Source organism: Suricata suricatta, chromosome 13 (assembly GCF_006229205.1).
Source record: "Suricata suricatta isolate VVHF042 chromosome 13, meerkat_22Aug2017_6uvM2_HiC, whole genome shotgun sequence".
Lineage (NCBI taxonomy): Eukaryota > Metazoa > Chordata > Mammalia > Carnivora > Herpestidae > Suricata > Suricata suricatta.
Window position 1 is genome coordinate 7,174,581 of NC_043712.1, and position 12,077 is coordinate 7,186,657.

Here is a 12,077-nt window from a genome sequence, read left to right on the forward strand (position 1 = left end):
CAGTGATTGGTTAGGGCGAGCACGTGACCCACCTGGACCGATGAGAGTCTGCCCCAGGGGGAAGGTCACCCCAAGGGGAAAGTGCACCTATTGACGAAACCAACCTGGAAAAGGCTCAGCAGAAGGTGGACAAAGCTTTCAGCTGGGGTTTCGGGACTTGAATCCGGCAGTTCCTGGCACGACATTTACCCTCTGGGATCCAGAGCACCTGCAAATCTCCAGGTTTGCTTCCGCTATTTTAAGCAGGTGTCTGTCATTAGCAGCTGGGAGTCTTAAGGGTCCCTGAGGGTTCGGGATTCAGATTCCAGGTCAAAATCCCTTCGGAGTATCTGCCTCCATGAGCTGTTTCTCAAGTTGTAACCCAGGAAGTTTTCGCTTTAGGGTCATTAGCTGTTAATGCACATTGCTGAGCCCCAGTCCCGACCACCAGAAACAGATACCAGGGTGTTGGGAGCGAGTGGGGCGGGTGCGGATGGTTTACAAACTCCCAGGGGTTTTGAAGGCTGGCGTTTGAGAGCAAGGGCCAACCTCAGCTCTACGCTTTCCCCACCCCCGCCCGTCTGGCCACAGCTGATTGGACGGAAAGAGGATACGCAGTCCAAACTGAGCCAATCAGGTTGCTCCCCCGAAACTTGGAACTGGAGTTTAGGAACCCATTCCATCTTGGCTGCGGTTTAAACCTCCCTCCTCCTCCCACGCCGAGTAGAAAAGATAGCTCAGCAGAGGCAGGGGAAGGAGGGAGCAAGTGAGAAGAAGCAAGGCTGAGATTCGGACTCAGTGACCAAGGTTTCTTAATTTCCTCATCCCGATCGCCGTCTCGCGGGTCCCCCTTTGCCAATGCCTGGGGGACCCCTGTGTTTTTACAGCCCCTCCCACTTTCTGCAGTGGGTAATTCACTTGAGTGATGTCTGTTACTTGTAACCAAGAGATTCTTACCTAAGAATCAGTTTCCTTATCTGTAAAATGACCAACATTTTGTGATTCAGAACACCCTCTCCCCATATGTAGCAGATCCTCACAGAAGAAGCCCCTCTTAAACGATGCCCTCCCTCAGCTAAGTTCTTGGTAACGTGGGGGTATAGAAGGATTTTCCTATGACAGTGCCTCGCAAGCTCTGGTGTGCACTGAAATGACCTGGTGTCTGTCTAAAACAGAGTCCTGGACCCCACATGTGCAAGCTATGATCATTGGGTAGGTCTGGTAGGGCCTAATTCTCTCTCTCTCTCTCTCTCTCTCTCTCTCTCTATATATATATATATATATATATATGTATATATATACATATATATATAGTTTACGGGGTTTTGGGGGGTTATAACTGACATACAATAAACTCCATATATTTATGAATTTTTAAAATTTAATTATTATTTTTTTCAGTAATCTCTACATGTACCCAACTTGGGGCTCAAACTCAGGTCCCCAAGGTCAGGTGTTGCATGCTCTTCCCACTGACCTAGCCAGGCACTTTTTAACAATTTAATGAGGATGTATGTGTATCTGTGAAACTATCACCACAATTAAGACCATGAGAATTGTCATGGAAATCTCCATCACCACTGAGTTTCTTCGTTATCTCTCTCTTTTTTTTTATTTTTGAGAGAGGAAGAGTGACAAAGCACGAGTGGGGAAGGGGCAGAGAGAGAGGGAGACGCAGAGTCCAAAGCAGGCTCCAGAGTCTCAGCTGGCAGCACAGAGCCTGATGTAGGGCTCGAACTCATTAACCACGAGATCATGACCTGAGCTGAAGTCGGACGCCTAACCGACTGAAACACCAGGCACCCCTCTTTGTATCTCTTTATAATTCTGCCTTATTCCCTGCTCCCTTCCATAGCTTCCCCTAAGCAACCACTGGTCTGCTCTCTGTCACTGTAGATCATGTACATTTTCCAGAGTTTTAGCTAAATGAAATCATGCAGCATGTACACTTCCTTTGTCTGGCTTTTTTCACTCGGCCTAAGTATTTTGCGGTACATCCATGTTGATACCTTTATCAATTGCTCACTTTTATTTCTGAGTAGGATACACCATAATCGCTTTATCTAATCACATATTAATGAACATTTTAGCTTCCAATATTTATCATAAATAAAGCTGCTGTGAACCTGTCTGTACAACTCTGTAGGTACAAATGCTTTCATCCCCTTGGATAAATACCTAGGAGTGGAATGGGGTGCCTGGGTGGCTCAGTCGGTTAAGGTCCAACTTCAGCTCAGGTCATGATCTCATGGTTCAGGGGTTCCAGCCCCGTGTCGGGCTCTGTGCTGACAGCTCAGAGCCTGGAGCTGCTTCAGATTCCGTGTCTCCCTCTCTCTCTGTCCCTCCCCTATTTGCACCTTGTCTCTCTCTCTCAAAAAGAAACATTAAAAAATAAAGTAAATGCCTAGGAGCAGAATGGCTAGATCATACAGTTGATGTACGTTTTGTATTTTAAGACACTGCCAAACTGTTTTTCAAAGTGGATGCATTGTTCTACAATCCCACCAACTGTTTACGATAGTTCCAGTGGCTCCCTTTTCTTATCAACATTTAACGGGGTTTAAATTTTAACCATTCTAGTAGGTGTGAAGTGGCACCTCTTTGTGGTTTTAATTTGTATTTCTCTAAGACTAATGGTGTGGTCACTTGCCATCTGTAGATTTTCCTGGCGGGGTGTCTTTTCTATTTAAATAGTCTTATTAATGAGTGTTTAGAGTTCTTTATATATATACGTGTCCTTTGCTAACTCTGTTTTTGCAAATGCTTTTTCCCAGCGTGTGCATGCCTTTTCATTTTTATAACAAATGCTGTAGATGACTTTGATCCACATTGAGTCCGAGAACTTCTCCTCAATGACAAATAGTAACAAGAGGGGCTGGACTATCCAAGTAGCAGAAGTTAAAAAAAAGAGAGAGAGAGAGAACCCTCAGGCATTACTGGTGACAGACAATTGGGGGACACTCTTTCTTCTCCTTTACAAGGAGTGGTGATTGGTGCCAAATCCTGGGAGAACTATTTGCTGATAGTTCATCAGAAATCTTTACATGCAGGTTTCTTTGACTCCGCAAGTTCAGGGCTAGACATGTTTTTTTTTTTTTTTCCAGAACAAAGAAACAAACAAAAACAGTAAGTTGTCTGTCCCAGGATCTTCAGGCCGGGGATCTTGCTGACGGGTGGGGCTGCACACATGCTTGGCCGGGGGTCCGCATATCTTGGTACGGTCCCCCACGCGCTGCGAGCCCTTTTGCCATCACACCTAGGTGGAAGGCTCAGAGGGACCGGGAGGTCAGTGGGACTGGAGTTTGACCCATCCCTGGCAGGTGGCCAGAGGACAGTGCAGTGCAGGTCCTCCTCAACTACATCAGAGTCTGGGTCCACTGTGAGCCTGGCGTGACCTTGGAAGACTCCAGGATTCAGGTTTTAACCAACCACCACCAGTGCAAATTGGGAAGCAGGTTTACCTGGCTGACGCAGCTACCTGGGGCCTAGGAAGAGACAGCCCCTCGCTCTCCACACATCAGTAGTTTCCCCAGGATTCGGGGGTGGGGTGGGGCTTGGGCTAAGGCTGGGCCAGGACTGCTAGAGAAGGGAGCTGGGGGCCTGGAGGTCTGAGTTCCAGATTAGTTCCTGTCCTACTGTGCCACGTAGGGCCAGTCCGTTCCCCTTCCTAGGTCACAGTCTCCTCAGCAGGACAGTGTGGAGGTGGATCCGATAGTCCCCTCTGTCCCCTCCAGCAAGGAGCGAAAGCTTGGGTGCTAGAACCAGCCAGACCTGAATTCCATTTCTGTCTCCAATGCTTTATGTGACCTGGCACGTTGCTTAACCCTTTTGTACCTCAGTTTCCATCTCAGCTTCAAGTCCTGCAGGGGCTTCCCATTGTGCTTTGGAGAAAGGCCCTCGGGACCCATCCCTTCCCACCTCTCAGCTCCAGGTCCCACTTCTCTCACTCTCATTCATCACGCTGCAGCCACGCTGGAGCCCCTAACCGCCTCCTCCTGACCCCAGGGCCTTCACACATGCTGTCGCCTCTGCCTTGCCTGTCTCTGGCCCTCTCCCTGCCTAGGTCCTGTTCCTTTATCAGAGTTCAGATGCCACTTCCTCAGGGAAGCCCTCCCTAACCCCAGGCTCAATCACGCCCACTGCTTCTCCCTCCACAGCACAACTGTGGTCATTAAGCAATTATGTCTGCATGATTATTTGTCTGGTGTCTGTCTCCCGGCGGCATTGTGAGCTCCCCGAGAGCAAAAACGAGACAGTCTTGTTTGGGGCCTCTTGGTCAGGCCTGGCAATGTCACAGGCATCCTGGTAATTTTGTTGAAACAGCGCTGACACCATTCTTCGTCCATTCTAAGATGTGTTTCCCCCCTGCATTTAGACATCTCTGAAATCAGAACGTATTTCACAACGACAGTTAACGGTAGCACCCGTGTCATACTCGTCACTACCTATGCCTTTGGAACAAAACTTGTAGCTTGGAAGGACATCTCGAGACAAGAATAACATACCCTGCAGAAAATCTGTGTCGCCCATGCTCTGAATGACACAGGACAATGTTGTCTGTAACAACACCTCAAGGACTCTGAAGGAAAGAGTGAAGCAGAAAAGTTAGGCGCTGCAAGTGCAAAAGTTTCAGGAATATCTTCACTAAATTATTTTGATCATATGTATGCACCATAGTGATACAAGATTTTAAAAAAGTCTAAATGTAAAGGAGCACCTTCAATAAACATAAAATGAAATTTCTGAGTGATAGGTGCCGTGTCATATTTTATTGGTAGTGCTTTTATCTTTCCTAGTGGCACAAAAACGAATGTTGCATCTTTCAGCTGAAGCCGTCTTAGATTTGATTCGGTTCTTCAAGCTCCTACCTTAAAGGGACTGTCGGGCAATTCCAGCAGAGACCGGAGGAGGGCGCGGAGCTCAGGGCGGCCACAGGGGGCGCTCGGTTCCCAGGCGCAGTCCGAGTCCGAAGTTTGAGGAGCGGTGTGTCGTTATCCGTGTGTCCTGCAGGTGGCGCTAGAGAACCTCAATCAGGAGCTGCTCTGGGTATGGCCCAGAGAGTTCTAGGCTGGAAGACGGCCTTAGGAGTGTCCTGTTCAGGCAAGGAGTAGGCTCTCTTCACCCCCAGGGAGAGGACATAGCCAATTCTATCAGCCCATCTAGCCCAGAGGCAGCTCTGGGTGTGGAGAGAGCTTAGGAACAAACAGAAATTGGGAGGCCTGCTCTGTCGGGGCACGCTGTGTGACTTTGGTTCCCCCTTCCCTTTCTGGCTTCAGTCTCCCTCCCATGCAGTGAGGGTATGAGAGCCTGCCAGCCCTGAGCCCTGACAGTAAAGGCCTGCGGTGGCCTAAAGGGATCCACCAGCTGCCCTGGCTCACCTGCCAAAGCCCTGGGACAGCCCTCTTCTTATCTGACCTTGCCACCTCCCACTCAGGTCATCAAGTTTCCCTTCTCCCTGGGTTGGGAGAAAAGCTTCAGTGACTTTCCCAAGACCACAGAACTGTGAGTGGTGGGAGCTAGGAGCAAAAGCTGGATCTGATCGCTCCTTCTACCATGGCCGCCTGACGTCCTGTGACGGATAGGGATGCAGAAGGCGAGGCGAGAGCGAATTTCCCACGAAAGAAAGGAGCTAAGACATGTCCTTTGGCAAGACGATGGGACAAGCACACATGCCTAATTTGTCTCCCTTCTAAAACCACAGTAAAGAGATTTTTTAAAAAGCCACTGATTTCTCAGAAAGGACACTGAAAGCACAAACTGTGAAAACTTGATAAGGAGAATCTACCAAAATGTAAAACTTTTGCTCTTTGAAGGTCATTGTTAAGGGAATGAACAGGCAAGACACAGACTGGGAGAAAAAGATTTGCAATACATCTCTCTGACCAAGGACTTGTACCCAAGATACACAAATAGTGTCTACAACTCAATAATAAGACAAACAGCTCAGCTTAAAAACGGACAAAATACATGAACAGGTACATCACGAAAGAAGATGTAGAAATGGCCAATAAGCCCATATGAAGATGTTTAACCTCATTAGTCATCGGGAAAGTACACACCACGTTGAGAACCTCCAGCTGCCTGCTGGGTTGGCTACACTTAAAAGATGGATAATTCCAAGTGTTGGTGGGTCTCTCATGTCCTGCTGGTAGAAATGCAAATGGGGGGCGCCTGGGTGGCCCAGTCCGTTGGGCGACCAACTTGAGCTCAGGTCGTGATCTCACGGTTTGAGGGTTTGAGCCCCGCGTCGGGCGCTGTGCTGACAGCTCAGAGCCTGGAGCCTGCTTCACATTCTGTGTCTCCCTCTCTCTCTGACCCTCCCCTGCTCATGCTCTGTGTCTCTCTCTCTTAAAAATAAATAAACACTAAAAAAAAGAAATAAAAATGGGGGCACTTGGGTGGCTCAGTCAGTTTAGCTCACGCTTGATTTTGGCTCAGGTCAAGATCCCAGGGTCATGGGATTGAGCCCCATGTCAGGCTTTTTGCTAAGTGTGGAGGCTGCTTAAGATTCTCTTCTTCTGATGCCCTGTCCCCCACTCTCACTCTCTCTCTTAAAAATAAAGGTGAGGGGCGCCTGGGTGGCTCAGTCGGTTAAGCCTCCGGCTTCGGCTCAGGTCAGATCTCACGTTCGTGGGTTCGAGCCCCGTGTCAGGCTCTGTGCTGACAGCCTGCTCAGAGCCTGGAGCCTGCTTCCTGTTCTGTGTCTCCTTCTCTCTCTGCCCCTCCCCCTCTCATGCTCAGTCTCTCTCTGTATCAAAAATAAATAAAAACATTAAAAATTAAAAAAAATAATAAAGGTGAGAGGGGAGCGCCTAGGTGTCAGTTGGTTAAGCATCCAACTTCAGCTCAAGTCGTGATCTCACAGTTCATGGATGTGAGCCCTGCATCGGGCTCTGTGCTGGCAGCTCAGAGCCTGGAGCCTTCTTTAGATTCTGTGTCTCCCCCTCTCTCTGTCCCTCCCTTGCTCGTGCTCTGTCTCTCTCTCTCTCAAAGATAAACATTAAAAAAAAAAAAGTAAAATTAGGAACACCACTTTAGAAAACAATTTCGCAGTTCTTATAAAATTAAATCTACCCTTCCTCCACACCCAGATAATCCACTCTTGGATATTTACCTGAAAGGAATGAGAACATATGTCTGCCTAAATGCTTGTTCGGGAATATTCATGTCAGCATTGCAACAGGAAAAACTGAACATATCCAGTGGAGTTGTGTAAAAACAAAGTGTACAAATCCGAAGCGTCAGGAGTGATTTAACCCCAAAGTGCAACGCTCCTTCCGCAGTGGATGATGGGGGAGTGGAAACAGGGTGGGGGGGGAGGGGTGATACGGGAGGACTAAGTCCTTCATCCTAACAGGTAGCAGGCAGGTGGTGTAGGGGAGACAGGGAGACGGGATGGGGGTAGATAATGGTGAAAATGAATGTATCAAAAGAGAGCCATCAGTGCTTATTACCTGGAAATATGAGATGTGTACGTGCTAGAAAAAAGCCAGCTGAGAGCCAACAGTGGTTGCATTTGCGGAGACGGGGTGGGGAGACAGGAAGCGGCTGTGTCTTGTTATCCCCGTTCAGCACACGCTGATTTTGCTTTCTGTGCACACACTGTATCTCATCGAGTCTGCGATGCCCATTTATTTACATTTTAACATCTTTAAAATTATGACATGTCTTCTTAAAATCAATGGTGTGCCTCACAGCTGCAATTGGCAGAGTTTTTTCTTGATGGCACGTATGTCCTGGTGCATGTTACAACTGGCGATGTCTTCGATTCACTGAAGCATGGCGGTCCTTTTTGTTTTTGTCTTATTTATTTATATTTAGGTAAACTCTGTACCCAACGTGGGGCTCACACTCGTGACCCCAAGATCAAGAATTGCATGCTCTATCAACTAAGCCAGACTGGTGTGTGTGTGTGTGTGTTTGTGTGTGTTAAAGTTTATTTATTTTTGAGAGAGAGAGAGAGAACATGTACACAAGCAGAGGAGGGGCAGAAAGAGAGAGGGAGTGAGAATCCCAAGCAGGTTCAGGGCCGTCAGCACAGAGCCTGACGCGGGGCTCGATCTCATGAACCCTGAGATCATGACCTGAGCTGAAATCAAGAGTCAGACGCTTAACAGACTGAGCCACCCAGGTGGCCCTAGCATTCTTCTCATAAAGTAATTATTTTTAAAAGTGAGCCCATTGGAACAGCTCCTATTTGCTGAGCTCCTGCTGTGGGTCAAACACTGTGCTTCTGCCCATTCTCTTATTTAGTATTCTCAACGGACCTGGCTTACAGTTCGAGTTTTTGAGAAAAGGAAACTGGGGCTCCGAGAGGTTAAGTGGCTTCCTTAATGTTACCCAGCCAGGAGGTGACAGACACAAGTCAAAAACGAGGGGCCGTCTGACTCTTAAGTATGTCGCCTCCGCTCTGATTAGTTTGAAAGAGCCCCTTCTGTGGTCCCTCTGGCCAAATGGTCCAGAGAGTGACAGGGGGTTGCTCAAAATCACACAGCAACGGTAAGGCTGAGTTGGGCCTAGACCTGAGCCTTTAAGTGTCCTTCAGTGCCCCCAATCCAGTGTCCTTCTCTTGACCCCTCCCTTCCTTGCTGTCACCACGATGCTCAGGGCACCCCCAAGAGTTCCTAAATGTGGGCAACACTCCTGGGGCTTAGCAGAGGCCTGGGAGGTGGGCTCTGCGTGGGCAGGGAAGAGCCCAGTGCCTGGGGTGGGGGGGTCGCTCAGCAAACCTATGCCCCATAAACACCTGGATAAGCAGCTGGGCAAGCCTGGCCCCAGGACAGGACAAACCCCCCCCACCCCTGCCACCACAGGAGGAGCCTGCGGCCACCAGTGTGGAGGGAAATTGTGAGGAGAGACCCTGAGCTCCTCCGGAAGCTGTACTTCCCTGGGAGGCAGGGGTAGGGGGACGGGGGGTGTCACTCATTTAACGCAATGGCTGGGGCACAGCGTTGCTGGCGCTGATAACAATGGGGTGGGGGCTAAAGCCAGCCACGTGATCCGTGGGCTTTGCGTCTCCATTTACTGGCCATCTCACCAGCCCCCTAACAGACGCCCAGAGAGGTCGAGCCCCGCATCTGCAGTCACACAGCCAGGTGCTGTCTGACTCCGGAGCCTGTACGTAACCCTTAGCAGCGCGGCTTCTCCCGCAGTGTTTACACCTATCTGACGGCCCCGGCCCCCCGTAAAGAGAAACCCACATCCTGTTTCCAGTTCTGCATCAAAGATATGAAGTATCAGGAGCCAATCTCTCACGTAAAGCTCTGCCTCCTCTTTCCTTCCTCTGTCCCCCGTCCCCAACGCGCACATGGCTGTGGCCTGCCTGTGGCTTTTGCAGCAGTTTCCACAGTTTCCACACCTTGTGTCTCAGAGCCTCACTTTCCTTTTCGGTCAAATGAGAGGCAGAACAAAGCTGACTTCATAAGGCTTTTTTAGAGATTAGCGGAGCCGTGTCCCGTGCCGGGCACTATGCCTGCAGGGGGTCTGGGAGGAGAGTCTTGGGAGTCGAGGACATGGATGTGACCCTGGTTCTGCTACTGACTAGCTGTGCAGCTGGAGGCAAGTCCCTGCCATGCTGCACCTCAGTTTTCTCATCTGTGTGATGGGGGCAGTGGCCCTGACCTACCTTTCATTTACCTAAAGCAGATTCCGGTGAGACTGACCTTGATGTGGTTCACTGTCAATTTCACCGCTCAGTTTCCCTGACCCTCCTCTCCCATCAGAGAAGCCCTTCTAGAAAGCTCATACCAAGACTCGTCTGTTCCCGAGGGTGCCAAGAATCTTCATGGGACTGAGCCGAGTGGAAGACCTCCCTTCCACCAGGGTGCCAAGGGGCGCGAGCAAGGACGTTCACTGCCGTAGAATGTGCAATGCAGAAAAGCGGAGATCGTCTCGCTCTCCTGTACGCACCTGCGGTGGCAGCCCCCAGGGTAGCCCAGTGACCCTCGGTGCCTGGGAGTCTTGGCCTTGGGAAGCCCCTCCCACGTGTACCAGAGCTGGTCTGAGTGGCAGAGTGGCCCTGCTGCGGTGGGATGTCACACCATGACAACATGGAATCATCGTAAACGATTAGGTTATGAAAGACTGCCACTGCCACTTGGTGTTCTCCTTGCTCACGCTGGGGAAGCAACGGTCGCGTCTTGGGGACACTCAGCCTGTGGAGAGAGGCCCGTGGAACTGGAGTCTCCAGCGATAGGCAGCAAGGAACTAAGGCCTGTAGCGATCACAGGAGGGAGTCTGGAAGCCGATCTCCCACCCCTCCAGAAGACAGCAGCCTCCGGGAGCCTGGGTGGCTCAGCCCATTGAGCAGCTGACTCTTGATTTCAGGTCAGGATCTCACAGTTTGTGAGATTGAGCCCCGCGTCCGGCTCTGGGCTGACAGTCTGCTTGGGATTCGCTCTCTCCCTCTCTCCCTGCCCCTCCCCCACTTTCTCTCTGTCTCTCTCTCAAAATAAATAAATAAACTTAAAAGAAGGAGAAGGAGGGGGAGAAGGAGGAGAAGAAGGAGAAGACAGCAGCCTCAGCCAACAGCTGAGCCATTTAATTCTTAAAATAGAATTTATTGTCACATTGGCTTACATACAACACCCAGTACTCATCCCAACAAGCGCCCTCCTCAGTGCCCATCACCCCTTTTCCCCCTCCCCCACCCTCCCTCCAGTTCATTTATTTATTTAGAGAGAGACAGAGACAGAGTGAGTGGGGGAGGGGCAGAGAGAGACTCTGCAACCCCAGAGACCCAGAGTCGGAACGACCCGGACTCCTGACCCCCACCATCTCTCACATGATAAACGTTTGTTGTTCTAAGCTGCTAACTTTCGGGGTGATTTGTTCCACAGCAGTAAATAACTAGTACAGGGCCCCATAAAAAAACATCCATCCGTGTGTTACAGAATGCCAGACCAATGTGAGAAAGAAGGAGATAGACCCTTGGATCCAAACATGGAAAGATGTCCGAGGTATGTGTCGAAGGAGATCTTGCTGAACAATGCATATCAACGGATGCTTTTTGTCTAAAAACATGCTGTTACCGCCCAGCAAAAATAATCTGGGAGAATATCTAAATTATTAATAGAGGTCATTCCTCCTTGCAGGGCAGGGAGGGAGCACTGAGGACCTTCGTTTCTGTGAGGTTTGACCATTTTATGGTGTCTTAATTTGGCAAACCAGTGGAAAAATACAGTTTTTAAAAGATTTGCCTAAGATGAACCTGGTAGCAAGACACAATAGAGCAACATCAACAGCCAATAACCCTTGAAATCTCAGTGTTTTAACAGATTAGGAATTAATTTCTTAGTCTTTTTTGTAAGTTTATTTATTTATTTAAATTTTAAAATAGAGTTTATTGTCGCATTGGCTTACATACAACACCCAGTGCTCATCCGAACACGCGCCCTCCTCAGTGCCCATCACCCATTTCCCCCCTCCCCCACCTCCCTCCAGAGACAGAGTGAGTGGAGGGAGGGGCAGAGAGAGAGAGGGAGAGAGAGAATCCTAAGCAGGTTCCATGCTGCCAGCGCAGAGCCCGACGTGGGGCTTGAACTCACAAAGCTGTAACATCATAACCTGAGCCAAAACCAAGAGTCTGATGCTTCACTAAGCCACCCAGGGGCCCCTAAGTTCTTAGTCGTGTAAAGTTCCATCATCAGCTTGGGGACGGGGGAGGGTGGGAAGGACATTCCTCCACGGAACTATCCAGGGATCTGGCTGAGGGGGACTTGACTGCTTTCACATGTGGCTTCCTAGGTGGCCCTGGGCATAGATGGACATCCGGAAGGGGGAAGTGAGAGCGTCAAGGGCGAAGTGGGAGATTTCTCGTGGGAGGGGTCTGACACGAGGCTCAGTCACGTCTGCCCACTTTCCATTGGCCAAAATTCGAACCCCCTGTGGCGACAGCTCCTAAACCTCAGGATCATCTACCCCGTGCCCCCACCCAGGTTGACTGTCCACTTTCATTGTGTTCTTCTATCTGAGAGCCTTCTTTTCCCCCTAGGTTTTATTTCTGAGTAATCTCCGCACCCGACATGGGGCTGAAACTCCCAATCCCAAGAGTCACGCTCTCCACCGAGCAAGTAGCCAGGCGCCCTCTATCTGAAAGC

At 49.8% G+C, this 12,077-nt stretch overlaps 1 long non-coding RNA gene across 1 annotated transcript; it reads left to right on the forward strand.

Moving 5' to 3' along the window:
* Nucleotides 1-9,385: 9,385 nt before the first annotated feature.
* On the forward strand, nucleotides 9,386-12,077 carry LOC115276807. The gene is made up of 3 exons (XR_003902098.1): nucleotides 9,386-10,305; nucleotides 10,872-10,937; nucleotides 11,972-12,077. It is a non-coding gene; the product is annotated as an uncharacterized LOC115276807 (long non-coding RNA).